Raw genomic sequence first — 27,783 nt, forward strand, 5'->3', positions numbered from 1 at the left:
TTGGTACCTGTTGTAGATGAAAAGCCAAGATTTGCACACAGGAATTGCTTGAATTTAAAGAGAGATTTATGCTATAAAGACATCAGTTTGAATAACAAGGAAGTGGTAATTAGAAATAAAAAATGACACTATGTTATGCTACAATTGTAGTTGCTGTAAAGATATATGTAGTGAGTTACAATATCAACATCCTATAAGTATGGAAATTTATAAGATAGATTGTCATGCAGCCTGCAATACTGAATTAATAGTATACTTGGCTATCTTCACACTGTGTGCAGGATTTTATGTAGGTAAGTGCTATAGGCATTTGAATGACTGCATAATTGAGCATAAATCAGAAGTTAGAAGAATGGTGATGACCAACGCATTAGCCAAGCATTTTAAGGAAAAGGGACCAACACATAAATTTAAGTTTAAAGTGTTGCAGGTATTATATGTAAACATGAGAGCTGGGGACATTATTAAGTTGGATATAGCTGAATGTAGATGGATAACTATGTTAGAAGCAGACAAATATCTGGGTCTGATTAATATGGTTAGTTTAAAAACCATGTTAGTAGCTAAACAAAAGCAATATAAATGAGAGTCTTACATAAACATGAAAAAATGTCAGTAAGAAATGTAATAAAATGCTGATGAAAATGTTTTATATAATGGTATGTCTTTAAAGCTTTATTAATGTTAGTTAATTGATTCAAATTAACATTTTATTGGTTGGTTGTGTCATGTGCTCTTAGTGAAATAGTTATTTATACTGTGAATAAGATGGTATCAACATTCTGATGAAGGGTTTTACCCGAAAGCTTTATCCTGTGACTGTTGAATAAACAGAGCGCTGCTTTACTGTTTTTTGCCTTATTTGAATCAAACAGTGAACAGACCCCCAACAGACCTACACAGATATACTATAACAGCTCTGGCAGTTGCATTATAGTTGGGAAATGAAGTCTGAAACTGAAATGTTTGCCCTTAAAATTTAACGTGCATTGTATTGATATGCCTCCTTTCTGCAAGACAGGTCACAATATAATATGAAATGGAATCAAACAGAGTAAGTGAAATACCAGTATAGTCATATGCAAATGTGTAAACTCATCAGGTGTACCCCCCCCACAATCCCATGTATAAATGCAGTAACATATAGGTTTGCAGAGTAATATCAGTGGAGCACAGATTGCCTGAGCTATCCCAATCAAATAATAATTGGTGTATATCCACAATATGCAGAGGTCAATGTGCTAATTTTGTGTGTGTGTTTAATATTGTCTGGAAGTGGCAGCATGTAGACCTGGATGTTGTGTCTCAGTGGCCTAGGTACAGTACTGTGGTTGATACGGGCATGTTCCACCAACTACAGTGCCAACCAATATGTTTCTCAGCTACACCTATGTTACCAGTTGTACACACTCACTGTCCAGTTGTAAATATATATGTCACCATCAGAAAGATGGACAGGCTATGAACAGGGGACCATGCATATTAACAGCACACAGGTGGAAGCGCTCTACACATTGCCTATAAAGTAACTCTCAACTGCACACATCTTCCAAATTAAATGTAGAGGTTGGTATAACATTGGTCGTCCCTTTAATATGGAATACTGGTTGTCTGGCCAATCACTGTCAGACCACAAAAGCCACAGTTATACAGAATGACAGACTGGCGATGTCCACATTCAAGTCAGGATAAGGAGAAGGTCCCAGTTATATCCGTGAGTCAGATGCTATAAGCTTACATATCACACATGCAGTCAGTCCACCACTCCACCAACAGCCACAGGTATTACACATGTCATATCCTTGCTGTTGGGAATGATTACAGAATCATCACACTCCTTGCAGGGAATACACACCAGATGCATCATGCTGAATAGTTGTCCCATGCAGGTGTGTTCCTAGCTGTAAGCAGCACCCTGCAAACATCCAGACTGATGGAGCAGTATGAACAGGATGGATTGGCAGGAAGACCTCACCCACTTGCCCATGTCACCTCAGAGGAATCCACTGGCTTGCAGCCTGGTAATGCATGAGTGACAAAATGCAGTGGCCTGCTACAGGAGGCCTGCATCAATCTCACATGGCCTACAGGCCTCTGGCAAATGTTCCTCCCTCACCCATAGTGCCATCACACAGAATGTCACGGGGTTCTAACTAACAACATAACACAGTAAACAGAAAAGAAATGCAAGGCCATGCTGATAAATGCCCGTAGCATGCCTCTCCATGTCCTACTGCAAGAATTGTGGGCCAAGCCATAAATACTGCTGTGATAAAGGTCCAACCATAGGGATACTTCTGAGATATTGCTCACATAATTTTAGGAAGAGGATACAATAATGGAGAGGGGGTGTAGAAGTATGGATGTCATGGAGTGTGTGAAGTCTGAAACTGTAATGTCAGCCCATACTTCCCCCTGACTACAAACCTATGAATTCATAGCCACACACCTGCTAGTAAACCACAGTGTGAAGGGAAACTGACTATATATATGAGTCCTTGCTCTGGCTAACCTGGGAAAATCTGTACAGCAGAGAGGTATGCCCACGGCAGGATATGGCCATTCAGTTAAGTTGAGAAAAGCACAAGAATGGGATCCCCAGCCAGCATTAGCACCAAGGTGCTGGACCATTTAGACAGACCCATCACTAAATTCTCTGTAGCCACCCCTCCACAATGGCAGGATTGTGCCAGAATGTCTATCCTTTGCCTCACAGTATTGCTCTCTGCTTCATTCCTCCTGTATTTCCCTGGCAAACAACTGTGAGAAACCAATGATATCTGTCAGTAGTTGATCACACAATACATTCTTGTGCAAAACAGTAGAAATGTCAGAAAAGCTATGATAATAACAAACATGTTACACAAGCAACACAGACATTAATGGGAACCATAGTTACACACAGTATCCCTGTATGTTTGGCCCATTATCTCTCCTTATTGGCAACATATGAACAGATAGCCTGCCAAAACAAGTTGCTAGTTGTAGGTGTAGCACATAAAACCCTGGACTGGAGTACAACTCTACCTGTAATGGATACCCAGACTCAATATAGAATCTCATACTGGGCATGCTCCTACACGTAGAGAAATGAAGCCCATGTCTGCCATCACAGTGGACTATAGATGTCTATTATCTGCAGATGTCTGTGCACACACACAAAAATGTAAACTGTTTGGTCTTCACACACACACACACACACACACACACACACACACACACACACACACACACACACACACACACAAAAAACCGCATGCACGCACACACACACACACACACACACACTAGACAGGAAAGCACATAGCCAGCTGTAGGTGCCACATATGTGCCAAATCTGCATCCATCTTGTGTCATACACACATATCTGACAACATACTACAATAATCCAACAATACACACACATAACATGGGGAGGAGACAGACAGACAGTCACAGACACAGTCCCATTATGAAGGCTTTCCCACCCACTACACATCCCATAGTCCCACTCTACAGTATCTGCTGATGTATGCCACCTTAGATGAACCTTTGGACAAGCCCCAGCACGGTGAGCTCAATAGTGCATGTGATAAATGTGTAACATTCTCAAGTAACTAAGTAGTTAGGGAGGAGTTTGAATACCAGGCCTGGCAAGTGTGTGCAGATGTGGCTGTGTGTATAGGAATTACTGTTTTACTACATACCCATCCAGTACACATCCCATTAGCCAGTATCACAAGATGTGCTGTAGCCATTCACTGTACAGATCCCTGCTGTTAGCCTTCAGCTGTATAGGCTCTGTGGTGCTTGTGATAACTGTGTAACACTACAGTACCAATAACTATTTATTTAGCAGTTCTAATTTCAGTCCTGTCAAATGTAAAGGTGTGTTTGAGTGAGTGTGTGTGTTTGTTTGTAGGGTAATGATTTTGAGGCCATTCCCACTCAGGACACTTCCCATTGGCCTACTTTAGCCCTCCTGTTGATGTCAGTCACCTTGAAATATCCCTTTGAGCAGCCTATAAGCTCCGTGGTGCTTGCTGTAACTGTGCACTACAATAGTGCAATAAACTAGTTAGGTAGGCAGAGGTTTGAATCTCAGTTCAGCTAATTGTAAAAGTATGTGTGTATCTGGAGGTTGCAGTATTTTGTGTCCATACACAGCCAGCACATTTCAAAGGGCAATACTTTACAAGGGCTTCTGATATCAGTCACCTTCAAAGATACCTTTGGACAGCTTTCAAGCCTGTAAGCTCCATGTCTCTTGTGATAAATGCATAATAATGTAGTAGTAATAGATAGATGGGTAGTGGTTCTAATCTCAGTCCTGGCAAGTGTTTGTGTGTGTCTGTCAACAGTATCCTGTGTGGGTGTTATCATGATTGTGTAATAGCATGGTCCATTGGGGGGTGAGTTTTGCTAAATTATTATATTGATGACCTAGTATATGTCCCAATGTCCACATTACTAGGACAACAGTTGTCAACCACTGGAGAGGTAGGCGTAGACATTCTACATCCCTAAATGTGTTGTGACATTTGCAATGACTATGTGACAGTATGGAATATTGAACTATATAGGCAGCCTTCTAATACTCAAAAGACCACTCTCCACTTAGGAATCATAGACAAACACACTCGGCTAGGCATCAACCCCTATATCACTAGTTCTCTTGCAAACTGCCTCAGAGATAGAACCCACGGTGTGAATGCAGTGGACTCTAGGTCAAACTGATAACCACACATGTGTGTAGTCACACATGGTATGGACCCATGTCCTCTTATGTTTGGGATCTACACCTCTGAGGTGCAGGCCAACACAAAGGCACCCTGGCTGACAATGTCTGCATACAACTGTAAGGTGGGTGCTATCATTCCCCCCCATGTGATGTCTGTATCATGCACAAAGGCCACTATGAGACCTATGATTACTGTCAGAACTCTGGCAGTACCTCAACCCCAGGAGATGTTCTGCTATTACCTTTGGGAACACCATGGCTCACATGAAGTAATACATCGGTGGTAGTCCACTTAGCAGTGATGTAGTCATAACAGAATGGGGAACACAGGTTGATGGTGAGCTGTCTGTTGACTACAACAGTGCCTCTGAAATCAGAAAGTACTTTGATGTGTTAAATCTCCTGACTAGGTGTGTGTGTTATGCAGCAAGTAAAAGGACATGGTCACCCTGTACCCTCCCCACAGTAGCCAAATCAATGTGTACTGTGGCCCTTTTGCCATGTACCCCAATAGACACCTGTAACAACTGTATAGGCTGCAAACGTACCCCACAAAGAAAATACCAGGCCTTACACACATGACCTGTATGGACAGACCCATATAACTCCAATGAATTCCTGTATCATACTGTCTATGTAGTTGCAATCACTGCCTGAGTTACATAGCCATGTCTCACCAAATTGGGTCAGGAATGCTGCATCTGAAGATACCAATCTGTCCACACAACATGCCCCATACACCTTAAGCACACTTCCACACTCCAAAGGACATGCTTGTGGGACAGGTTCACAACCCAGGCACTGCTGATGTTATGGAATATAAATCACATACATGTGAAGTAGTGCACATCACTGGCCATCCACAATAGACATCTGGATGAGTGGATGTGGACTACAATACACATCCCTGGGATCAGTCCATTGACTATACACATTAGCCACACTGGGGACTATTGTCATGTGTCCTGATGCCAGGGTATACCATTCTACTAGCCTTGCAGAGCCTTCATGGTCATTCACCTGCTACACACCTATGAAGCTATGAACCTATGGATTTCTCTACTGGCAAATGTGTGTGTGTTTGTGTGTGTGTGTGTGTGTGTGTGTGTGTGTGTGTGTGTGTGTGTGTGTGTGTGTGTGTGTGTGTGTGTGTGAACAGTAATCTCATTGTGTTTTGCTAATGAATATCCCATGTGTGTGGTTATTAGCAAATGGAGGTGTGTCCAACCCACCAAAATTAACATTCTCCACTCTGCAACAGATGTTGTCAATCACCATATACCTATATACAACCTTCAGCCCTATAACCTGTGAGGCATATGCAATCACTGTTTTACAGACCTTGTAAATCTGTGCAGATACAGATGTACCTTGCCTTTGACATGGTTGGTGTGTTACTACACTGCCATACTGCTTGTTCTTGCTGCAGGGTCACATCCTGGTGACATACAGATGCCTAGAACACAAACAGGATACACCATATGAGAACACATTTACTCAGCATTAATAATAGCAATAATGCATCATGGCTGAAACTGTACACACACTCTGATGTGTACCCCTTACAAATGCCAGATGACAGCACCTTAAACAGCATTTCAAATCTAAAAATTATATGTTCACGCTGTGCATCAGACCATATATGCATGTCTCTGCATCGATGGTTTGGATGGCATGGATATGGCACAGGTTTCATCATATATGCACAGGGTGTTGTGTGGTTTTGCCAGAGGCCTAGGCTGTGCCATTCGGTTGACAGTATGGGTGTGTGTTTGGGATGTGGGAATGGCATGGCCTGTGCAGGTGTGGTGCATGTGTGTGGAGGTGACCTTTTATTGATTGTGATGTGTGTGTGTCTACATGCACACAGACACGCCATGTGGCTGCCCTACACTGATCTTTTTTGGACAGCTGTGGTCCATACATGGCAGGGTGTACAGTTCACCTTTTCCGACCACGGACATGGAAACTGGACTTGTCAGCAGTATCACGGGCACCACCAGGCACAACACAAGATATAGTATTCTCCTCTGATGATGACAATCATCTGCTGGATTTGCTTCCCTGTTGGGACTGGCCAGGACCACATGCCCATGGCCTACTGCTTCTTGGCATGGACATCACACCACCCTCAGCAGTGCTTGTGTTACTCCCTTACAGGAGTGTAATGGTGCATGTCCATGTTGCATACCTAGCTGGTCATGGTGCTGAGCTTCCTCCACATGGATGCTGCCTCCTGTCCACCAAACATTCAAGCACAGATACTCTATGGTGGAAGAGTGCCACAACCTCACCCCACCATCTATCTGCAATCTCATTGCCCTCACACACAACTGCAATGATATCATGCAAATCAGCACAGCCACCAGGGAGATGTTCCTCACCCAGCCTGCACACCTGTCTGGTGTTACGTTCATTACATGCCTGTGCATCTATTAGGGACCTAAACATACACCTGGTTACTGCAGTAATGGCACTCTCAACATGGGCTGGATGGGCAGCCATTCTCCTATGAGCACACCTGGCTGCCTGCCTGTGTGGGACCTCACCAGCACTCTGGCTATGACTAGTGCCTGGCTGCTCACTTGCCATAGTCACCACACTTGCATGTTCTGTGCCATCACCCAGCTGTCCTTCAACTGTGGCCACTGGTGTCAAGGAATGTGTGGGCATTGTGACTGTGTGCAGAAATGGGGTGACAAAGGTAGTATGCCAACCAGTGACACAGCTGCAGCCCCTAATAACCCCACTTGTGCCTCACTATTGGTATCATCATGGTCAGAATCACCAAACAAAGGAATATCACTTACCCAGTGGGAGGGACTGCCATCACCATGACCACCTGTGGGTAAAAGACAAAATATGTACATTACTATTGGTACTATAAAGTTTGGTGGTACACTCACACACACTCACACACACTCACACATTCACACATGCAGTCACACACTCACACACACACTTACACTCTCATTCACACAGTCACGCACTCACGCACTCACACACTCACACACTCAGTCACTCACACGCACGCACACACACACACACACACACACACACACACACACACACACACACACACACACACACACACACACACACACACACACACACACACACACACACACACACACACACACACACACACACACACACACACACAGAGGCTTTCCACAGACTTCACATTAGGCAACAGATGACATTCATGACACACACTCAGACCAAAACAGAAAAACTCTGGACAGGCCCTCAACATCATGCAGTGCATACCTTTCAACCTACTGTGACTACAAATTTGCACCACTGGGATATGTGAGTGTTTTTAGTTGGTGGTGAGCCTTCACCTACAACACACTGCACCCTTGTAAACAGTACTGCTGTTCATCTGTATAGCACTGTGGCAAAACCTATGGAACATATCTACCAACTGTACAAAATCTCCAGGAATATCTACATATGTGGTTCATATTTCCTGTCTGCTGCTCATACCACTTATGTTTGTCTGATACATTACTGTTTTGTTCAGTGGATTGGTAACACTATGTAATGTCATACTGTGATTTGCAGATGCCATAACCTGCAGTACATGTATGTGAACACAAGGGTGGTTACTCCAACAACTTCCCAAGCATACAGTGGATATAGTCAGTAAGTGTACAAACCCTTTTTAACATGCAAGGATTTTGTGACAGATCACATGAGACACCAGTGATATTGCCAGAACATTTCCACCATTTCATATGACATATGAGCTGTGCACTTCAATTAAAGAACATACACATCAGGTTGGGGTAAGATATCATACATGATAGAACTAAAATAGCTGGGTTGCATGGGGGTGCACACCTGTAAACTGATACTTTGGTAAAGCACCTGTTGATCTCATTGCAGCATTCAGTCCTCTTGGGAAGATGTGTATCAGCATGGCACATCTTGACATGGCAATGTTTCCGCACTCTCCCTTGCAGAACACCTCCGATTCTAGCAGACTGTAAAGCCATCCCCTGTGCACAGCACTCATCAGGGCACCACACAAATTATGTATTGTATTTAGTTGTGGACTCAGGCTTTGCTACTGCATACTGTTGATTGTGTTTTTGTGAAGCCATCCTTTTATCCAGTGGCTGTAAGGTGTGAGCCATTGCTGGGTGCAATGTTTGAATTCCTCCCCATACACACCCATGTGGCAGACACCTGAAGGAGTTTAGCCACAAGGGACCGGTGTTTGAAACTGGCTATAATACACTCCAGATTGGTACAGCCCCAGTTCAAAACTGTGAACAGCAAACCTAAAGCAGGACACTGCCATTAGCCTGGCACACTGTGTGGGTAGTGTGGTTCTGCTGTTATGCAGTGGTGTTATGTGGCCAAACTAACATGACTGAATTGTGAACAAAGCCAGTTTAACCTTGGTCCCATAACAGCTTAGGACATTTCCACACATGTTTTTTGAAAGGCTGATGTATTGTTGTCCAGACGTTACCCATGTCTGTGTCTTGTTTGTTCTGAGGAACAGCTGCCATCTTCCAAACACACACACTATAGCCAAGACATGTGTAGACCATGTAAGATTGTTGTCACATGCAGTACACACAGAGTACCTGACAAAGATGCCTGACATTCCTTTGGTGTTGCTGTATGGCTCCTGGTAGCTTCCCTGGACATTGCTGGTATTGTATCCTCAACATACATGTAGGGATGTCCACTTCTTTACAATGTCACTGTTGCACCATATCTGCAACACCTTTTGATGACTATCTGCACTGTGTCCCATGGCATATGCAATGCTGTAGTTATGTCTCTGTAGCCTTCTCCAGGCTGATACCTTTCTAAAATGTGATCCCTTTGCAGCATGTTAAGCTGTATGTGAACCATGGCTTTTCCTGTTGCAGGCAACTGTGGGTCTATGTTAGGATATCCTTGGTATGTGAGCTGAGTCTTATTTGCAGTTAATCCAAGAGTCCATAATAATTGATGGCAGGTGTGCATCCAATATTATGTACTGCTGTGGTTTTGTCACATGGTGCTACACCATAGTATGAGCTTCATCCTTTGCACACATATGCATTTCGTTTCTTGGACAATTTCCATGTCACATACTTGTTCCACTAACAGTTTTGTTTGTTTGTCAATTGTATTGTACAGATTATAGGTCTCAGGTAAGGTTAGATATATGTTTGGTCTTCTGTATTGTGTTCACATTGTCATATATCACACATACCTGGCATTCTAACAGGTGTGTACACCTTTTATATGCACTGTATAACAGCAATGTCTACAATATGTCCCTAGTCCTGACCCTTTGTCCTCACATTTTGGCACTCTATATCCAAATGTCCTGCAATGACAGGTTTGTAAGGTAGGTATGCTACAGTTATGTGACATCACATGCAAATAGGCCCCTGTGATATCCACTGTGATATTAGTCAGTGAACCCCACCACAGGTGATCATGCAGATATTGTGAGATGGCTGCATGTAACACCTTAACATGCCTGGGGTACTGGTGAGCCACAACAGTAAAATCTCATACTCTCCAGCTTCAGGCCGCTGTACCTCATGTAAAGTCAAGGGACTTAGATAGTTGGGAGGGAGAGGTATTGTTAGCTGATTCACAATATGCATTGGTCCATGATGAATGCAGCAGTTATGCACAGGTACAGTATGAACTATGATATTACACAATTTGCTGTCCTTCACCATAGATGTGCACTTGTGTGCATTACTAAACCCCACCCACTGATTTTATTAATGTATCTATTGTACAGTGTGTTTACCAGGATAATCCATTGGTCCAAGAAGAGTCTGTTTTCAATTGAGTCCCAGAGAGAAAAGCTCCATGAACAACAATATAATATAAGGACAATGTATTTACTGTTATGCGATAGTATTGAAGAACTATGGTATTACATAACATGATAATCTACAACTGCAGTGAAAATGTAGTTAAAAATGTGAAAGGTGAAATAACACATATATATAAGTCAACTAGAATAAGAAAACTCCACTGGTGCATATTCCTGTTAAATTTGTTAGAATGTGAAATAACACAGGGTTGACATTACAGTTTTACATGAAATCTTAGCATGGTTAAAGTAGGGTGGGGGATATGAGGTGAAATTGCTGTGTCCCTATTAAATTGCCGAATGATTCAAAGTTCGAATGTCATATGGTTGACACCATATGATCAAACTTTGAAAAGTTTGAAGCTGAAAGGCAACGGCTCTGTATACACAGAATGGGAAAATGTCCCTTTTCTACACTGAAGTGCGATCTCAGAGTTGGCATATTTAAGTAGGGGGGTGTGGGGGTGCAGGGGGGGCTTACCTTCCCTGCTCAGAGTGTTCAGGTAAGTTTTTTTTTTAATTTTTTTATTATATTTTCGAAGTTTCAAACTTTGGTCATATATTGTCGACCATATGAGGTTCGAAGTTTTGAAACTTCGAATATATAATAAAGACCCAAATTGTTGAATGTAAGAAGGGTGGGATAATAAGGAAAAAGAAAAAACAGTAGAGCAAGAGTACTAGTAAATGAGAAAAATGAAGATGTTAGTAGTCAGAGAAGCTCAAGATAGAAGTAATGGAGTGTGAGAAATGTGGAAACACAGGCGAGTCACGTGTGATGAGAGCAGGAATATTCCCAGAGGCTTTTGAGATGGGAATGAAGCAGGGTTTTATAGGTAGAGTTGTTGTCTGTAGTACCAATAAGAGGTGGCAGGGATTTCCAGAGGTGAGCTAGGGAAATGGAAAGTTGGTGTTTGCCTGGAGGATGAGCAGGCTTGTGCAGTTAATGAAAACTGTGGTTATTGGATCTTCTGAGTCTGTTGTGTATGTGCATTTTGAAGGAGGAGGCAAGGGAGGGGCAGATGGAGGGAATACTGATGAGTGTATGATCATGAGTAAGTAGAATGTAGGTATGATGGTTGGGAAGTTCAAATTAATTTAGTTTGTGTAGGACATTGCAGTGTTGGTAGTTGGATTTAGAGCTGGTAGCAAATATAAAAATTTTTCTTATAACAGGGGGATAGCTTTGTTTTTATAGAAGATTGAAGGTTGGTAAGAAGTGGGGCACCATATAGGAGACAATGAATGAGGAAGGTGTTATAGAGTACTATTTCAGTAGTGAGAGTGATATAGGTTCATAGGTTCATAGGTAGGTACAAGGCTATCTGCCTGAAGGCATTTATAAGCCTAGCTGGAATTGTGTTGGCTTTCGCTGCCCCCTTAGATTAGTTCCCTGTGCCTCTGTCCAGCAGAGCCATTGAAGTGATCCCCAGGGTAAACTTTCTATTTCCCATCCACTCATCAAGGTTTCTCTTGAAGGGTGTTAGCGAGGAGCTCTGCCTAATGTAGATTGGAATCTTGTTCCAGAGTATGGGAAGTCTATGGGGCAGGAATCTATCCCTCCAGCACGTCCTATTGATTGTTGTGGTGAGGTTTAGATCCCAAGAATATGTGGCTCGAGGGGATATGGTTTTCTTTAGGTGGAGCATGTCCATCAATTCTGGGTTGGACATTGCTTTGTATGTCAGCCATAGATCACCTCTGAGTAGGCAGTATGCAACTGAGTACAACTGGAGTTTCTTCAGTCGAGCTGCATAGGGCATCTGTTTGAGGCCAGTGATCCTCTTGGTGAGGTACTTCTGTGGTCTTTCCAGCTGTTGCAGGTGTCTTGCAAAGTATATCCCAAATGGGGCATTGTACTCTATGATGGGTCTGATGATTGATGCGTAGAAGGGCACAATGACCTCTTTTGATCTGGATGCAAACTCTTTTGTGATTAGGTGGGCAACATAGAAGGATTTTCTAACCACTTTGGCACTGTGATTATCAAAGGAGAGATTACTAGCTACTTGGGTCTCCAGATCCCTTATTACATCTTCTGTATTTAGGGTGCTGCCACCTATGTGGTAGTTTCTAGGTACTTTGTTTTTTCCAAAGGGGATGACTATGCACTTTTTATAGTGGTTATGGTGGTAGTAATTTGCCCTGACATATGCATCTGAAGACTATATAGAACACAGTTGTTATGCAATCTCAGTACATTGATGTGAAATTTTGCCTTACCTGGATGCTCTTCACCTGTTGCCTGGGTGCCACCCACCTCCACGACTGAAAGTTCATGTGTAGATCTTATTGTGGGGGCCACCACAAGGTTGGCCAGGAGCTCGTCCACTGCCATAAGAGAGGGCTGTGTGGCTGGCCCCCCACCAGTTGTGGAGCAGTCCCTTGCTATAGCAGCAGCCCGTTGCCGGGCACGCCATATCAGGTCACTTGCTTGATGGCATACCTGATCGTATCTGCAGCTATGGTGGCCCAAATTGCTGACATTTTGGATGATTTCATCCCAAAGGGCAATCCTATCCTGCCGATTTTGGTGACTCCGACCAAAAAGGCTGTTATAGTTCTGCAGGATGGCGTCAGTTATGGCCACAGTCTCTTGCTCAATGTAATCTGGCTGCCTCTGTAGAGCACCTGGAAGACATAAACAGGGAAACACATCACAGGTTCTCAGACATTGCACAGATTTCTGTACAGAGACAGCACATGAGTAATTATCAAGAGTGTACACTACATACCAACACATGAGACCCAGCACTGTATGAACTTGCATTGCATTCCTGGTCCTGTTGTGTCATATTCCTCCCTATGAAGGCCAGTACATTTCTTAAACCACCATTCACATGTGTGTAGAAGGGTGACAGTGTCTGTGTTCCTTGCAGATGGGCTGTCAATGCTGCTCAGGCTTGCCTTGCATACAGTATGTAATGGAGCTGGAAGCATATGTCTGAGTTCATGTAGGATGCAAACTGGAATGTTATCAGTCCCCAAGGTGACTTGCTATTTTTATGTTTAAGTGAGTAGTTTGCATCTAATCCATGATGATGAGGTAGGGGTGTGTGTGGTGTGCATATCCACCTATGCTGATGTTGAGCCAGGGGAGTGATGTTTGACCTAAAGGTGTCTGCAGCAGGTTGGTTGTAGCGATGGTGTGTATGTATGTGTTATGATTGACCTCCATTATATGGTGATCTGGGTTGTTGCCTATGACACTGCAGACATTTGTGAAGATGGCCTTCTGGTTTCCCTCAGTGGATATGTCCGACTCATACTCATAGTCAGCCTTACAGTAACCCACCTGTGACCTACTATGGTCATCCAGATAAAGGATGACATGCTGGCTAGTTGGTGCCCGCTCCTACTGTCCCCTCTACAGCCAATATAGCATACCATTATGTGCTTTGTGCACTACCACTGTCCAGCAAAGGGGTTTACTCTACTTTGGTTGAGACATGTTGTACAAGTTTGGTATTGCTGAGGCCATACAGCCATGTGAGTGGTCATATCACTCTTTGTAGTAGGCTAGGACACAAGGTCATAACACAGTTGGACACCTTTATAATTTCTACATGGTACTCCTGTTTATGGCCATACCCATGTCTGTGTCAGGGCAATGCAACATCCATTAGCTATAGAAGTGTAACTGTTGGATGCACACACAGTAACATTGTGTGATGATGTGGGAATGATGTTGGTGAACAAGGAGAGGTGGAGGAGTGTGAGGGCCGCACCATGGAGCAAATGGTGGATATTGAAAAATGGTGATTGCGAGGTTGAGTTCAGGGAAGAGTTACAACAGGCAGTGGATGGCAGTGAAGAGTTACCAAATGTCTGGTTAAAAACATCTGGGCAAGTAAGGGTGATGAGTAGAACAGGCCTTGGTGTGACATTTTGACAGAGAGAGGAGGACAACTAGACCTGGTGGTGTGATGAGGAAGTACAGGGGAGAATACAGTGAAAGAGATTGGCAAAGGAGAAGTGGGATTGTCAGACAGATGAAGTAAGTAGACAGGAGTATAAGGGGATGGGGTGCATGGCAAAGAGACTGGTGGGAATGGCTAGGGATGGTGCGTCTGAATGGTTGTATGTAAAGTTGGACACCAAGGATGGAGAATAGGACCTGTACTAATTGGCTAGATAGAGGCATGTAGATAGGAGAGATGTGCTGCTAATAAGGGTGATAAAGGATAATGTGGGGAATGTACTCACAAGTGAGCAGAGTGTGTACAGCAGATGGAAACAGCACTTTGATGGTCTGTTGGATGAGGATAATGAGAGAGAGAGAGGAAGTTGCATGTTGTGGGTTTGGTGAATCAGGAAGTGCAAAAGATTATCATGGAGGAAGTAAGGATAGCTACAAAGAGGTGTAGCATTGGTAAGGCTGTTGGTCCACAAGACATACCTGTGGACACATGGAGTTGTTTAGGAGAAATGGCAGTGGTCTTGTCAACCAGATTGTTTACTGTGATCTTGGAAAGTGAGAGGATGCATGAGAAGTGTGGAAAATGTGTTTCTGTACTGATTATAAGAATAATGGTGGTGTGCAGAACTGTAGTAACTACAGAGGGACAACATTGATCAGTCACAGCATGAGGTAATGGTAAAGGGTGGTGGAAGCTAGGTTAAAAAGGGTGGTAAGGATTACTGATCAGCGGTATGGTTTCATGCCAGGAAAGATCAATACAGATGTGATGTTTGCTATGAAAGTGTTAATGAAGGCAAACAGACAAGGTCAGAAGTAGCTGCATTGTGTCTTTGCAGACTTACAGACAGTATATGACAGGATGCCTTGAGGGGAGTTGTGGTATAGTATGATGAGGTCAGGAGTGGCAGAGGAATCTGTAAGAATGCTACAGGATATGTACAAGGCTAGTGTGACAGCAGTGAGTTCTGGTTTGTGAGTGACAGGTGCATTTAAGGTGTAGGTGGAAGTTCATCAGGGAGCAGCTCTGAGTCTTTTTTCATGTGCAGTGGTGATGAACAGCTTGACAGACATGATCAGACAGGGGTCCCTGCTGACTGTGCTGCTTGCAGATGACATTGGGTTCTGTAGTGTGAGTAGGGAACAGGGTGAGGAGACCCTGGAGAGGTGGAGGTATGGTCTAGAGAGGAATGATGGTCAGCAGGACTAAGACAGAATATATGTGTGTGAATGGAAGGGAGGATGGAGGAATGATGAGGATGCAGGGAGTACAGTTTGCAAAGGAGGATAAATTTAAATACTTGGGAACAACTGCTGAGAGTAATGGGGAGTGTGGGGGAGAGGTAAAGCAGAAAGTGCAGACAGGATGCAGGTGGTGGAGAGGAGTGTCAGGTGTTATTTGTGACAGACAAGTACCATTAAGAGTAACAGTGAAGGTCAACAAGATGGTGGGGAGCCCAGCTGTGTTATATGTGTTGTAGACAGTGGCACTGAACAATAAGGCAGGAGTCAGAGCTGGACGTGGCAGAGTTAATGACATTAAGATTTGCATTAGGCGTGATAAGGGTGAACAGGAGTAGGAACATTAATGATAGGTGGTCTGCCCAGGATGGATGGCTTGGGGCCAAAGGCAGAGAGTGGCAAGATTATGCTTGTCTGGACATGTGCTGAGTAGGTATGCTGAGTATATTTGTGAAAGGATGAGGCTGCCGGGTAAAAGGAAAAGGTAAGGCCTGAGATAAGGTGTATGTATGTGTTGATAGTGGACATACAGCTGGTTGGTGTGATAGATCAAGATGCAGAGGACTGGAAGACATGGAGACAGATAATCTGCTGTTGTGACCCCTAACAGTAACAGCCAATTGAAATCGAAGGAGATGTTGTAATGTCAGTGTTCATAGGTTGCCAATCATTTGCCAGACATAACACGATTGTTTGAGTACATACCTACAAACCTGAGGCACAAATACGGGCAGTGTGCATAACACTGGACAGTTCAATGGTATGAGCTAAATATATCATATGCAGTTCAACACACACACAGCTGCAACAGTATTTCACTATGCATATACCCTGTACAGATCCCCCACATTTCTGATGCAAACATGCATATCATACTAGTATTCACAATTAACATATGAATATATGTGACATCCCAGGAGCCGGCCTAGCAGTGTCATAGTTAGTATTTTTCAACACACACTCCAGTAGTAGTTATATGTGAGCCATCCTTTCCTGAGGTGACTCAGGGGTGTGAGCTGTGTTCTATGTCACTGCAGACAGACACAGATGCCATGGCCATATGTTCTGATCAGCAATATATCAGTACAGCAAGGGTTGTTGAGAAATATTTGTTGAACTATTCCTATTTACCACTTTTAAATACACCCTACTACATTCCATTACATGATTATTTGTTTGACATAACTTATTTGTTTTTGGCTGGTTCAATTGCTGGATTCCACAGGTAGAGTGTTTGTCTCTCTGTATTGTTTTGGTTGGTTGGTTGTTTTTTTTTTTTTTTTTTTTTTTTGGTGTTTTCTCTCTCTCAGACAGATGTAGGCTATACATCTGTTTTGCATAGGCAGCAGCTTGACATTTGTAGGTAATGCTCATGATCAGCAGATGGCCTGTGCACAGATTCACAAACTGGAGTCCCCCACTTGCTAATTGCATGTGGAACAGCTGTAGTATCATTCCTATAGCCAATAGCATGGAAACACACTCCTATAACTAAGAACTTCATGTGGGCGTTGGCCCTTTTCCTAGCCTGTGAGCAGGACTTCATGTGGGTGTCTGACAGCATCACAGAGGGTAGTTGGAAATACCTCTTACAACAAACACTGGGAGACAGCCCAACAAAATGGAGGAGGATGTTCCCGACATGGGGACAGAATGTAAGTATTGCTGTTATACATTTGCAGTAATGCTAGTTTGACAGGGTTTGTGTGGATATGGCTGTTTTGCATGATTTTAAGTCTGACATGACAGTGTTATGTGTTTGACATAACTCTCACCTGTAGGGCTATCCACAGACAGGCCAGAGTTTGGACTGTTATATTTGGTGTGTTACTCACACATATTTTGCCTTTGTAAATTCAGTAGCATACTCTGAGGATTGCAGTCAGTAAATGGTAACATCCATGTGTGTTTCTGAATGCATATCCCTCAGAACAGATATGTTACAACAAACCCTGTTACACCAGCAATTTTCTCAGTTTATAACAGCAATATGTCAATAATACCCATGTGTTTAGGCCTCTGTCCCCCAAGTATGTCAGCTTTTGTCCATATGTCATGCAGTAAGAGGTGGATAGGTACGGTATATCATTATTCAAAAAACAAGTAATCTCCCTGGTATCTCCAAAGTCTCTAAACAACCCACTAAAGTGTAGTGGGTCCAAAAACAAAACAGTGTAAGAAACTTCTCTGTGTGGAAGATTTTCAGGCCATATATTTCTAGTTAATCACTGTATATTAAGCAGATTAGACAATAGCAGTAGAAGTAGCGAACGTAAACTCGTCTTAAGTCAAAACAAAACAAAACAAAAAGTAATAATAGAAAATATATAATTGTACAGCATTACTAAGTATTCAAAGTAATCCAAGCAAGGCAGGCAGTCTGTTTCCAGTCGAAAATCCTTTATTAAGTACACAGACCTTTTGCAGTTATGCCTGTGTACCCTGATTATGTTTTTGAAAAGACTCCATAGCTGCTGTTATACAGTAATTGTGAGGGAGCAATGTGTACAAGAATTCCACATCAATAGTTACCAAAATAGAGCCTAGATGGCATTCTGAAAGCAGCACTTTTTCAGAGCTCCACAAAATTACTCTAAAAAAACAGGAAAATAATAATTTAATCCTAGAAAAAAACATCAAATATTGGAGATAACTATTCTTACTATCATCACACCAACTTTGGGAGATATTCTTCAAAATTTTCCTGTCAGAACTAGCTGGAGTTAAATCTTCTACTGTGGAAATGAGTTCCTCAAAAAATTCTCATTTAGAAACTACATTGAAAAAAGAAATCCAGTTGATGTCTTCTACACTACAAGAACTCTCCTTGAAAATGGACATCTTCAAAGAAAATCTTGAGAATTTAAAAGAAAACTCTCAAAAAAACAAACTGAAACCTTTAAAGAATTATTACCACATCAGACTAAATCATCTGACATTGAAACATCACTTTGTGACATAGAAGGGAGACTTAAAGAAGAAGAATCCCAAGGTGAATTTATACTGCAACAAAACAACTGGCTTATTCATAAACTAGATGATCTGGAAAACAGAGAAAGGAGAACCAATTTAAGAATCTTTGGGTTACCTGAAAAATCAGAAGGTGAAGAAATTATCTTATTTCTAAACGCTTGGTTACCTGACATCTTGGGCTTAAAGAAAGGGTTATCTTATGGTATAGAAAGAGCGCACAGCGCTATTGGGAAACCAATACCTTCCTCATCCATCTCCACACCAAGATCTATTGTGGTTAAATTTCTCTCTTAACAGGACAAAGAACTTGTACTTAAATCTGCATGGAGGAAAAGCCCACTGAAATATAAACATTCACAAATCAGATTTGACAATGATTATTCCTCCAGAGTTCTAGAAATGAGGAAAAAATCATGGCCTCTGGTGAAGCTACTTAAACAAAACAAAATAAAAGCCCAACTTACATATCCTGCAAAAATAAGGATTTTTTTTTCTAATGAAATGAGATCTTTTAATAATCTTGAAGAAGCAACCACCGTCATTAAAAACAACAACATAATAGCAATTCCTGAAGACATGGACTGGACTTCAACTACCTCCCTAAAAAGATCACCTGAAAAAAATACATGGACTGATGTAAAGATAAAAAAATAAAGAACTAAAATGTCTTTTCTACCTCTTCTCTCAAAGAATCAACTAAAATATGAACCACTTGCTAAAAGGACAAAAAAAAAAAAAAAAAAGTATGTATAATTTTTTTTTTTTTTTTTTTATCTGTTTGACCCTACTAGATATATTTTTAGCATTTCCATTGCTTTGCTATGGCTTTCTTATTGCCTCTCACTCTAAATTACACTTGTAATCAGCATATAAGCATTCTTCTAAATGTTAATAACTTTTAAAATAACTGTCTAATCATTATTATTCCTCCTTGCCCATACATAGTAGTGAACTGAAAGGATGTGTTACAGGAAATGACATTTTATTATTTTATTAGGTTTTTATGAAAGTCGAGTACAGATTGGTTAAAAGGCAAAGCTTTATAGGCTGTCACTTTGCTCTCTGTTAAGTGAGACATTAGAGCTTTATACAGACATGAGTATTTTTTTTTTTTTTTTAGTGATGAAGTGTGCTTTTGGGTTAAACTTGACACAAGTTACATGCTTGCTTGTATTTTAAAACAGCTAACGTTCCTGTATTTGCGGTTATTTTATGCATTTTTGAATCCAGAACATTCTCGGAGCCCAAGAACTGTCAGAAAGCTTCAGTGTGTTGTCCGTGAGGCTGCAAAAAGCACTTATCGCTTTACAATAAGCTTGACCTGTCTAATTAGCCATAGTAAATGTAATGAGTTATTAAAATAAAGCGGAGGATGGGGAGGAGTGGATCAGAGGGGATGGTAGGTTTTGGCTAGTGTGACACTCTATTCCCTACTCTCTTACCTGCTTTGACTTATGGGTTCCTTTCTGATGAATGATAGTCTTGTCCACACCAATGTCCCTTCTTCTTCTCTCTTCACTTTACACTTGAATTAAGTATCCCCTTTGAGCTACTGCTTATTAAATGATATTATTCCCTGTGAATTGGAATGGATTTGTGGTAAAGTCGAAACACCGCACAGTTTTCATTTTATGTACTTCCTCATTCCTCTTAAAGTGATAGGCACACATTTACTTACTATATTCCTGAATATGAGAAATTAATAGAGAGAGGTAGGAAATAGGTTTGGGAAAAGATGAACAGCTTAGAGAAATGGGAAAGGTAATAAGAAACCAAGATTGTGACCAATAAACTCTTACTTCTGACTGTCACATATACATAATTGTATAAATACTTGGCTATACACAAAGTTGTTTAGACATTTATCCCCAACTTTTTTTTTTTTTTTTTTTTTTGTCAACTGACTTTATTGTGACAGTATTAATGCCTGGTTTCTTCATTATCAACTTACATTATTATGGGCATTAACTACACCTGCTTTATGTGTTAGACACTGTAAATAAAGAAAACTGTCCTTTCTTATCATTTGCAAGTACTGAAGTTTTCTCTTGGTATTTGTCCTAATTTTAGTAAATTCACTGTTTTGCCATGTGTCTTCACAGGGGCAAACACTTGAAATATAAAGACTAGGTAGAACATGATTCAAATTAAATAGATTGAATAGTTGAAAGGATGAATGCAACACAATAATTCCAAGATTTTATTTCTCAGAATATTTTTTTTTTTCTCCAGGGCATGGTGAATACTGAGTTGGTATATAAATACACACACACACATATGCAAACACACATTCTCACGCACACACACACACACACACACACACACACACTCACCCACACATACATACACATTCACATAAACACACACATACCCACACACACACACACACACACACACACAGACACACACATAAATTAATAAACAAAGATTGTGGCTAATTTCAGCACTTTAATGTTTGGTTTTCAACTAACTGTTCCTTACTCTTTTCTGTTGTCTCATATATTTTACACTACTCATTAGATATTATGATATAAACTTTGTGCTAATAATACTTTAAACAATTTAATCTAATCAATATTGACCTTATGAATAAGAATACATTTTAAAGATTAGAAGAAATAAATAAAAAAGAATGATCAAAAAAAAAAAAAAAAAAAAACAAAAAAAAAAAAACTGTCCCCTCAGAATATCCCAAACCTACACATATATTAAAGGAAATTTTATGCAGCTGGGTTCAGTGATATCCTTACAGTCACTAAATGACAGTTTGCTATGTTAGATTCACTAAAGACCTAGACACTGTATGAATCTGCTAGAGAAATCACAATTCTCATTCAGGTTTATTATGGTTAGAGTGACCCTATCTCAATATTTATGAATGAATGGTGCACAGGTACATATTACCTGCCCCTTGTCTATATTACTCAATGTTTTAAGGTCACCTTTTTAAAGCAATCATCTGTCGTAGACAAGGACTGATTATGCACCACTTTGCACTTGCAAGTCAGGTGAAATCCATTATATAAATTTATATATAAAGTTGAAAGCATGCAAATACTTGTAACTTGATTGAAGCATGATGTGCAAAAGACGATGTAAACTAGAAGATGACTCTTACTTTTTAGGGTAACACAGGTTTTATCGTACATTATTTTCTACAAATTAATCTATATACTCTTATGATTTTTTGTTGATTATAAGTTGAAATAAAATATGAAACTATGCACTGTGTTACATATAATACATTATTCCTCAAAACTCAAGGAAAGTTTTGTTTGTTGGAATACTTTAGTTTAATTGCAATGTAACTTATGTTCCAATTGACGAGTGATCTGGTTTGAGTTGTTAAAGGTGTACAATTAATTATATAGTAAAGGGATGGAATACACTCTGAAACTCATAAAATGTAAGCTTTTTTGATTTTGATATTGGATTGTTGAACCACTTCACACTGAATTATTTGTAAAAGAGTTATGTAAAAGAGTTATGTAGTTATTACCTTCTCACATCAGAAACTCTTGTTAAAATCAATCTGGTTACAATTCAAAGAAAATCATAAATGTATTGACCGCAGAATCATTATATCAGTTAAGAAGTAATGAAACAGGAAACTGAAAAGTTTTGTTAATAATAAAGATTGTGTTGAGAATTTAATTAAGTACCTCTTTAATCAATGGAGATATAGTTATTTACTGCAAATTTAAAAGAACTCCAGTAAAATTTTAAGGAGCTCAAGAAAAAAGTTTGGTTGCAAGGCATGAAGGTTATTCTGATAGATATTCTATTATCTATCAGATTAGGAATGTTTAACATTCCATGGTCATTAGAAAGTTTTTTGAAATGTTGGAATTTTTTGTTATATATAGTTTTTTATGTATTGTTTAAGTTCTTGTTTTTTCACCGGCCTGAGTGTGATCATAACCTATACTTCTCAGTAAAAGTATCCAATCTGAGATTAATATTTAAGGAAGATAAAAACAGTCTGCAATCTCAATATTACGGAAGATTCCTGAGTTCTATTTATATATTTGTCCTTTTGATTTAATTAATGAGTAGAGACCTGTAATTTTTATCCCTTAACATTAATGGTTTGAATAATGAGGTACTTAACATTAAGCAAACCACAGGTAATTCTTTTTCAAGAAACTCATTTTAAAACAGAGGATAAACATAGTTGGTGTCCAAATGAATATTCAACGATATCACATTCATCATACAAATCAAAAACTAGAGGAGTAATGATTTGTTGGAAGAAAGACATTATTTTTCCCCAAATTATCTATAATTATGAAGATGAAGAAGGTTTAATGGCATTAGTCACATTGAAATTTAATAATAGAATTTGGACACTGGTGAATTTATATTGGTTTCCTGGCATAGGGACTAAGACAGTTAAAAAACATCAAGACTTTATTAGTAATTCTTACAAAGGTAATTTAATAGTAGGAGGAGACTTTAATTGTATATTGAACAATTCTGAGACCACACATCTAAGAAATCTTCGTCTTGTTCCCATAGCAAAAATATTTAAAAAATGGAGCGAAACCCTTAATTTAATCAACACTTTTACTTTCAAAGAAGACAATTCACTATTATTCTCACATCAAGATTTTAGATTTAGAACACAAACTAGAATTGATAAACTATTTATCTCACAGGAGTTGAACACTAAAATAACAAAATTTTCAATAATCCCTTGCCCTTTATCTGATCATAAATCTCTCATTTTAAAACTTCAAACAGATTTTAAAAAACTAACCCACATAACAATAATACCAGCTTATATCACAAAATTAAAGGAATTTAAACCTTGGTTAGAATCAGAACTATAATGTTTTTAGACACTAATTACTCTAAAGAGATAAACATAGTTATGATATGGGATGCTTTTAAAGCTTATATATATGACAAAACTCTTACATGGTTTAAAAATAAATCAAAGAATGGGAATCAGAACTACATAATATAAAAACAGCTAATAAAGGCAAAAAACAAGGATCTAACACCTATGTCTAACAATAAAATGATAATTTATGAACTAAATAAAAATATAATGAAATCTTAACCCACAAGACTAATTTGGCTTTAGAAAAATTAAAATTAAATGCATATTCCACATCTCCTAGACATCTTCATAACCTAGCTCTAAGAGCTAAAAAACAATCTAAAGTAAATAACATAATTAACATTCTTCATGAGGGTAAAAATAATAGAAAAGTTTCAGACATAAGTGATATACTAGACGGCTTCAAGTATCACTATACAAAACACTTTGGAATTATAAATTTTCACAGCAATATTTCAAATTTAGATCTAATTTTGTCTAATATTAAGAAAATCCCAGAAACATTAAAACGAGAATTACAGAAACCAATCTCACACAATGATATTACAGAAAATATTAAGAAAAGCAAAAGTAATAAAGCTCCAGGAATCAGTGGCATTATAATTGAACTCTATAAAATTTTTCCAACTTCCATAATCTCACTATTTCATTTACTTGAAATCCAAATACATAATTCAGTTCCACCTTCTTGGCATTACTCCTTAATCACACCCATCATAAAAGAGAATAAAGACACTACATTATGTAGATTCCTATAGACCTATTTCTCTTCTCAATAATGATTATAAAATATTTATGTCAATCCTTGTCAGCAGAATCAAAAAAAACATACCCCATATTATAAATGAAGATCAAACTGGTTTTATCCATAACAGGTGAACTAATGATAATATTCAAAGAATCCTAACTATAATTGACATCTTAAATAGAAATAATCAGGAAGCACTATTAATTGCCCTTGATATAGAAAAAGCATTTGACTCTTTGAAATGGGACTATTTATTTAAAATATTAGACCTCTATGAATTTCCTCACACATTCATTTCACTGATAAAAACATCTATAAAAATAACCTAACATATGTAAAACTTGGCCCTTGCACCTCTGAGTCAATTGTTATTACAAAAGGTACAAAACAAGGATATCCCCTTTCCCCACTTTTATTTGCTCTAGCAAGTCAACCTTTTGCTTCTTCAATCCGATTAAATCCTATAATAAAAGGTATTGATATATATGGACAATATAATTCTAAAATTATGCTTTACGCAGATGATGTACTTCTCACATCGACTTATACAAAGGAATCTTTAGAGGAATTGAATGTTCAGGTAGAAAATTTTTACTTAGTCTCAGGTCTATATTTTAATAAAGCTAAATCCAATTACCTAGTGTTGGACAAAAAGAATAAAATCTTAGTATATGAAAATCACATAACTGGTAAACAAGTACCCACTCTAAATTACTTAGGTATTATTTTATGCAATAACATAGAAGAAATAGTAAATATTAACTATAACAATATCATACATTTTCTAAATATTTATATCATAAAATGGAATAAAATTAATCTGCACTTTGAAGACAGAGTACAATTAATAAAAATGATATTATTACCGAAAATTCTCTACATAGCACAAGCTATTCCCAGGATTCCAGACAAACTTATACTAAAAAAAAAAAAATAAACTCATGTTTATTAAAATTCTGTTGGTATCCTAATAGAAACAGAATATCTATCTCACATCATATCAGACCCTGGGAACAAGGAGGAATTAATTTTCCAGATGTAGAAACTTACATTAGAGCTTCCATCTTAAGGATTGTTATCAATTGGGTAGATCCTAGTTACTCCTCCAATTGGAAAAAAAATACTTACTATTATTCTTTTGAATGAAAATTCTTTGATAAAAATTGCTATGTTAGATGGATATTATAATATACCTTGGCATATTTTATGTATATGTGTCCAATATAACAGAACAAAACTAGCTAATTTGACTTTTATAAATTATATCTTTAACATATGATATTATATGTATATATGAGTGTTGTATATTCCTTCTCAGATGTATCTCACCATATTTATCTTATATGTGTATATTTAGATATAGAAACATGACTGATTCCACAGTGTTTTTACTAAAAAGTCATAAAAAATTAGAGTACTAGAAGCAGTTTTTCACTACTGTTCAGTACCTGTACTGAATGATATATTTGAAAAAGCAACAGACATTCCAATAGCTCAGATGGCTTAATGGTTAAGTGCTGTGATTGTATTGCACAGGGTTCTGGGTTCCACACTTGCAAAGGCTGTTTATTTTGTTGCTGAGTAGAACAAGGGCTGAAGGAGACAAGGTGATTAAGTCACTTATAAGCAGTTGTAAGCGGGTTTGCATGGGTTTGCCTGACGGTAAGCGGTGCCCACACATGGTTAAATTAATAGGCACTTACACCATGTAGGCTTCACTTAGCGATACTTACCAGTTTGCAAATCTGCTTATCTGAGCTATCTGCTGTTTAGCATTCACTTTTGACCAGGGCTTACACCTGCTAAGCACAGCTTACCATTGCTCACATTTAATTCATAGGTTCATAGGTTCATAGGTTCATACTAGGCTATCTGACCTAGGGTATTTATAAGCCTAGCCAGAATGTGTTTCGCTTTCGCCACCCATTTTAAATTTATTTTGCTATGCCCTTTTTCGAGGTTAGTATACTGTGCCTCTGTCTAACAGTGACACAGAAGTGATACCCGGGGTAAACCTATGATCTCCCAACCACTCATCAAGATTCCTCTTGAAGAGAGTCAATGAGGGACTCTGCCTAACCTGGACTGGGATTTTATTCCAGAGTGAAGGGAGCCTCTGGGTTATGAATCTGTCCCTCCAGCATGTCCTATTTATTTCAGTGCTGAGGTTCAAGTCTCTCTAGAGCATAGCTCGATGGGATTTGGGTTTTCTGCGGTGCAGTATGTCCATTAATTCCGGGTTGGACATGGCTTTATACGTCAGGCACAGATCACCTCTGAACAGGCGGTATGCCACTGAGTAGAACTGGAGTTTCTTTAACCGGGCAGCATATGGCATCTGTTTGAGCCCTTTGATCCTCTTGGTGAGGTACTTTTGGGGTCTTTCCAGTTGCTGCAGGTGTCTGGTAAGGTACATCCCAAAAGGGGCATTGTACTCAATTATGGGCCTGATGAGGGATGAGTAAAGAGGCACGATGACCTCCCGTGATCTAGATGTGAATCCCTTCATGATTAGGTGGGCTATATAAAATGTTTTTCTAACCACTTTGGCCACGTGGTTGTCAAATGAGAGATTGCTATCAACTTGGGTCCCCAGGTCCCTAATTACTTCTTCTGTACTTAATGGAATACCACCTATGTGGTAATTTGTGGGCACTTTGTTTTTGCCAAAGGGATGACTATACACTTTTGGCATTTAGCTTGAGGCCATGGCTCTGGCACCAGTTGTCTGTTTCTATGAGGCCCTTTTGGAGGATGCTTGCGTCGGCTGGAGAGTCGATTATGGCACCCAGTTTGCAGTCATCTGCGAACTTGGTCAGCCACAGTCCTTCTGTGTTGGCCTGTACCTCCGAGAAATATATACCGAACAAGAGAGGTCCCAGGACTGAGCCTTGTGGGACACCACTTGTAACTGGTTTGGAGTCTGACATGGCTCCAGCAATTCTAACCATGTGGGTTCTGTCCTTGAGCCAGTTTGCAATCCATCTAGTGACATAGGGGTTTATATTTAAGCTGGTGAGCTTATCTATAATGCCAGAGTGGGGTATTGTATCGAAGGCTTTTGCGAGGTCCAGGTAGGCTGTGTGGACCACCTTCCCCTCGTCAATCACCTTGGTGACTGTTTCAAAGAAATCAACCAGGTTTAAGAGGCAGGATCTTCCCTTAACAAAGCTGAACTTGGTAGGATCCAGTGTCTGTAGGTCCCCAATATCTTTATTTATGAGGTCCATGATGATCCTTTCCATAGCTTTGCAGACCAAGCTAGTCAGGCTTATGGGGCGATAGTTTCCAGGATCCTTTGAGGCACCAACTTTATGGAGAGGGACCACTGTTGCTGTACGTCACTCATTGGGCACATATCCTGTAGTAAGGCTGAGATTGAACAGTAGTTTTATGTTTGGGTTTAGCTCTTCTTGAAGTTCAGGTAGGACGCAGCCTGGGACACCGTCTGGTCCCATTGATGCTGTGTTTTTTGCTTTGGAGAGGGCGG

Source organism: Protopterus annectens, chromosome 11.part0 (assembly GCF_019279795.1).
Source record: "Protopterus annectens isolate FY-2018-M chromosome 11.part0, PAN1.0, whole genome shotgun sequence".
Classification (NCBI taxonomy): Eukaryota; Metazoa; Chordata; order Ceratodontiformes; family Protopteridae; genus Protopterus; species Protopterus annectens.